This window comes from Callospermophilus lateralis, chromosome 19, assembly GCF_048772815.1.
Source record: "Callospermophilus lateralis isolate mCalLat2 chromosome 19, mCalLat2.hap1, whole genome shotgun sequence".
Lineage (NCBI taxonomy): Eukaryota > Metazoa > Chordata > Mammalia > Rodentia > Sciuridae > Callospermophilus > Callospermophilus lateralis.
In genome coordinates this window covers 18,016,278-18,022,340 of record NC_135323.1, presented here as the reverse complement: position 1 = coordinate 18,022,340, position 6,063 = coordinate 18,016,278, and positions in this window count along the sequence as shown.

Genomic DNA, 6,063 nt, shown 5'->3' with positions numbered 1-6,063 from the left:
CCAGAAAGGTGTAGAGTAAAACTGGGACCGAGGAAGGTGTGGTTGTTAAAGAGATTACAGCTTATAAGGTATTGATCGCATCGGCATTCATGTGAATTTATGGGATTTATTTCCAAGACACATAACGCTTTTCATTCTGCATAGAGTGCTGTGTGTGTGTGTGTGTGTCCATATTTATATGTAAATAAATATTCATATATGTGGATTTTAGGTGCTCATTGCAATGAATTTCAGGGATATAGATAGTCATAACTCCCAGGTTAGGATGCACAGGGGTAAGGCTGCCCCTGTCCTTTGGAGATCACATCTGCCACCATGTGCCCAGATGCCAGACCTGGAGCTACGGGACTAGTTTGCTCCTCTGGGTTTCATTTCACTCTTGTTTTTCTCCCATCCTTTCTTTTGTGCCCCCACTTCTTACTTTTGGAATAGAAATGTGTTTTTGCTGCTACTGTGACCAAAAGACCTGACAAGAATAGTTTTAGAGGAGTGAAAAGTTTATTGGGGGTGGCTCAGAATTCTCAGTCCGTAGATGGCCGACTCCATTCCTCAGGGATCAAGGTGAAGCAGAACATGATGGCAGAGGAACGTGGTGGCGGGAAGCAGCTCCAGACATCACACCAGGAAGCAGAGGCAGAGCTCAACTCAACAAGCACAAAATATACACCCCAAAGGCTCGTCCCCAGAGACCCACCTGCAGCCAGACCTACTTGCCTCCAGTTACCACTCAGTCAATCCCTATCAGAGATTAATTCACTGATTGGCTTAATGACCTCGTAACCCAATCTGCCGCAGTCCAGCTGCAGCAAAATAACCGGGGTGGGGGGGGTGGGGGGGTGACAAGCAACTTGTGTACATTGACACAGCAGGAGTGGGAGCCGTTTATTGTAGGACAGGAGGGGTATATATACATTCCACACAGCTGATCTAATTAACATAAACTAGATACAGCAGTGAACCAATAAGGAATCTCCACACTTAATGGCTCGCTGGCGTTACTTCACAAACCACTCCCTCTGCAAAATGCCAGGCGCCATCTTGACTTGTTTACAGACTCTAACACCAATCATTTCACCTCTAAACCTTCTTGCATGGGTCTCACACATGAGCTTTTGGGGAACCCCTTACATCTAAACCATAATAAAATATTCACTCTGAGCCATCGTATATTGGAGATATATATACAACTTGCTTTTGATCTTTACAGGGGCTCACAGCCAAGTTTGTCTTGAATCTCATAGGAGACTCTGGACTTGGACTTTGGGGCACTGCTGGAACTATTGAGACTACAGGGACTCTTGGAGATGGAACAAATACGTTTCGCATTGTGAGATGAGCTTCTAGGAACTAGGGGTGTAATGTTACGGTTTGGATATGAGGGGTCCCCTCCAAAGCTCCTGTGTTAATGCAAGAGTGTTCAGAGGTCAATGATCACATTATGAGAGATGAAACCTAATCAGTGGGTTAATCCATTTGCTGGATTGATAATTTAAATAGACTGAGTGGTAACTATAGGCAGGTGGGGCATGGCTGGAGGAAGTAGGTCAGTGGGCAGTGCCCAGGAAGGGTTTACCTTTTCTATGACCCAATCCCCTTTCACTCTGTATCCTCCAGAGAGAACTAAGCAGTTTTCCTTTACCATGTCCTTCTGCCATGGTGATCCACCTCACCTCGAGTCCAGAATCAAGGAACAGGCCAACTATGGAGTAGGACATCTGAAACCATGAGCCAAAATGCACTTTTCTTCCACTAAGTTGTTCTTGGATATTTCTGGTTACAGCAATGAAAAATTGCTCCACACACCGATGGCTGGATTTTTCTCTTATTTGTACTTTATTTCCCTCAGCCCCTGCCTTGGGTTTCCTAGGACTTTGATAAACTTGACCTCTTGCTTGTGCTGGAACATGCCTGCCTTGGCCTCTTGTGACCAGATGGAGTCCTTTTCTATTCATAAACATCCTCCTAAATGAGCCCCGCTCCTTATCTGCAGGTTGGGCCTAGAGAACTTGAATGTCATGAATATTAGTTGTGACCTACCCCAGCACATCCTTTCTCTCAACCAACACATATCAAGCATATTCTCTGCATAGAAACTGAGCAAATAGTAGCAAACAAGGCAGAAAAGGAGACTCAATTCCAAGGCTACGTGGGAATTGGAGCTTGATGTGTGTTCCCTTTGGTGGCCAGCCTTCCTTATACCCAGGAATATGCGCGCCCTGCCTCTGTTTCCATCGGCCCACCATGAGAGTTCTCTTATGCATCGCTCCTGAGACTGTACAGGAGTTAGTCATCTCACACCACTCTGTTAAAAAGTGCCCGGCACATCTACTGGAACTTTAAACTAATTTGCCTCTTGGGTCTCAAACCATCCTTCTCATGGTCATTATTCTGCAGACCAAAAACAACAAAACAGCACGCGGGCTGAAATGGAATCAGGCCAGGCCAGCAGGCACGAGGTTTCCGAGCGGGTAACATTCATCCCCCCGAAACATTTCCGGGGCTCCTGTGGTGACCAAAGGATTGTGTGCGGGACCAAGATGATTAAAATGAGAGGCCAGCGTTCTCCAAGCTTGCTGTAGTCAGGAAGAAAGGCACGGCCACAAATGGGTGCACAACACGGAATAACGACAGGAAAGCAATAGAGTAGTGGGAACAAGAAGTTATAGGAATGACGGCCTTTTCAGGCTGGGTCTGGGAGGGGTGGGGATTGGAGAGCCAGAGAGCTGCTCTGGGCCAGGAGGCCCTGTGAACAGACAGAGTGGCAGTCGCGCTGTCTGATCTATCTTGCAAGCCTCTCTTCACTTTGCTAGTTCTCCATAACATCTGAGCTTCAGCCTCAGAACACCAGCTGCAGGTGCATACAGGAGACACTGGCCTTCACAGGCCTGTGTGAGCTATCTGTTGCTGTGCAGCAAATCACCTCCAAATTTAGTGGTTTTGAATGACACACATTTGTTTTCCATGGTACCCGTGGGTCAGAATCTGCAGTGGCTTATCTGAGAGGTTCTGCAGGGAAGCGGTTGAAAGGTTGGCGAGGCTGCATCCCCATGAGGCCGGGCGGAGATGGGTCCATCTGCTGCTAATCGCACTGTGTGGCTGTGGGCGGGAGGCCTCAGCTCCTTGCTGGCTGGGAGATTCCACCCATGGGACCTCTGCACAGGGCTCCCTGAGTGTCCTTACAACATGGTAGCTGGCCCTGCTCAAGGTAAGTGATCCGAGAGAGGGAGGATGAAGCAAAAGCCATACAGTCTTCCAAGCCCAACGCTGCCACCTCTACCTTACTCTAGTCATTGGAAGCAAGTCACTAAATCCACCCCATAGTCTGGGAGAGGGAAATGAGCCTGTAGCAGGAAGCAGTATTGGAGCATTGGGAGGTGGGTTTAAGCCTCCACGGTGCCTTCTCACCTTTGGTTCTAGGGTTATTGCTTTTGGGGGCCGTGTGCAAAGAGGTTAAGAACACAGGCTCTGGAGTCAAAATGGCCAGGTTGCAGCTCTAGGCCTATCACATGCTTTCGTGCAATGTGATCTTGGCAAATAACCAGCTCTTCGGGCCTCAGTCTCCTTGTCTATAAAATGGGGGTGATATTGCACTCCATTTGGTTTTGGGGAGGGTTAAATGACTTAATACATGTGAATATTGTGCAAGTCATGCTCATGGTACATGTGAACATATGCACGGCACCTAGGGCAGTGACCGGCACACAGTGAACGCCAACATGCTCACTTTTAAAAAATCTCCAACTAGCCAGGCACAGTGGCTCATGCCTGTCATCCCAGTGGCTCAAAGGCTGAGGCAGGAGGATCATGAGTTCAAAGCCAGCCTCAGCAAAAGCAAGGTGCTAAGCAATTCAGTGAGACCCTGTCTCTAAATACAATACAAAACAGGGCTGGGGATGTGGCTCAGTGGTTGAGTGACCCTGAGTTCAATCTCTGGTACCCCTCTTCCTACAAAAAATTTCCCATTTTAACCTCCACTTGGCAAACTCCTGGGTTTTTTTGTTTTGTTTTGTTTTGTTTTTGTTGTTGTTGTTGTTTTGTTTGTTTGTTTCTATCAGGGATTGAACCCAAGGGCACTTAACTACTGAGCCACATCCCCAGCCCTTTTAATTCTTTACTTTTTTTATTTGGAGATAGAGTCTCACTATGTTTCTAAGGGCCTTATTAATATGCTGAGGTTGGCCTTGAATTTCCAATCCTCCTGCCTCAGCCTCCAGAGCCGCTGGGATCCCAGGCATGCACCACCAAGCCCAGCCTCACTCCTGTTCTTTAAGGATTTAATTGGACTATTTCTTCTCTTGCTACATTTCCTGGATTCCCTGGGTAAACTCTCCTTCTCCTTCCCTGAGGCTCTCCAGCGTTCTGAATGCTTTGGAACTTTTGGAAACAGCCTCATTGTGGCTTCCTAGGACCTCCGTGTCCCCCATCAAATCACATGGTCCCCGAGGACACACGGAGTCCCCTTAAAGACCGGCTCTGTGGAGGGAAACGGAGGAAGATTCTGAGCAGCCTGTGGAAGACCCGACTGATTTTTACCACCAAAGAGAGACCACGTGGAAAAAGAGAATCGAGTTTGCAACGGAAAGCGGTTTCCTGACCCTGGCAGTCTGGAGTTAACACCCACGGCTCCCCAGGGCGCCTGGTGGAAGCCCGTGCAGGGAATGTTGCCTTGGGGACAGAATCCTCCCCACCGCAGCTCTGACCCCAGGCGCCTGGGCACTCAGAGCCCATTCCACCACTTCCCGGGGGAACAGTTCGCTGGCTTCCCGCACAGAGGAAGCAGTGCGCATCCAGGCGCAGGGGGATTCTGGAAACAGGTTTTTATGCAGGAGAGGAACACGTCCGGGCAGGGATGTCTTGGAATCTCCCGAGCATCTGGGGACAGCTGTTTCTGCTCAGGGAGATGTTACAGGAGCCTGGAGGAAATCCACACGGGCTCACCTCCTCCGCTGTCCCACGGGGCCAGCCATGTGCTGTGCTGCAGACCCCGGCTGCTCTCACAGAAACCTCCAGATCGGGACGCACGTCCACCTAGGCTGGCAAGTTGTCCACCTCACCCCACAAAAGGGACGGCTATTGGGCCGTTATTAAGAATGAAACTTACAAGGAGCTTTCAAGCATTGCTCCTGTGACTGTTCCAGGCGAGACCTCTCTGTGGGCTCCACGTGTGGGACCAGCCTGTAACTTTGGAGCATTGGAAATTACAGTCCTGATTCTAGAAGACACAGGAAACAGAAGTTAGAAATCAGGATGTCCACTCAGTTCCAAAGCCTTTCAAAAGCAACTTGTATGTGTTTGGCATGTCCTGAAGCCCCCATGTCCATAAAGTGGGCCTTGTGAGCATCTGTTTGGATCTGCCAACTCCATCTCCATTCTAAACCATGACTCTCCCCAGGTCATGTAGCTTGGAGCAGGTGGAGGGGTGGTATTTCCGGCTTTATCTGCATCAAGGGGGCACACAAGACGTGGGTCTGACCTGACCATCCACTTCAGAGCTATCAATCACCAGAGCAGAGGTGAGGGTAAAGGATAGTTATGTTCATGAGATCTTATCTCACTCCCGGCAGAATGGCAATTACCGGAACACAAGCAACAATAATTGTTGGTGAAATGTGGGGAAAAAGGTTCCCTCGTACATTGCTGGTGGGACTGCAGTATGGAGATTCCTCAGAAAACTTGGAATGGAACCACCATTTGACCCAGCTATCCCACTCCTTGGCATATACCCAAAGGACTTAAAATTAGCAAACCACAGGGAGACACAGCCGCATCAATGTTTATAGCTGCTCAATTCACAATAGCTAAAATGTGGAGCCAACCTCGGTGCCCTTCAACAGATGAGTGGATAAAGAAAATGTGGTCTATAAACACAATGGAATATTACTGAGCCATAAAGAAAAGCATAAATTTATGGCATTTGCCAGTAAATGGATGGAACTGGAGATTATCATGCTCTGTCTTAAAAAACCAAAAGCCAAATATTCTAATATGTGGATGTGCACACACAACTAAAAAAAGGAAAGTATAAAAGTTCATTGGATTAGACAAAGGGGAATGAAAGGAAGG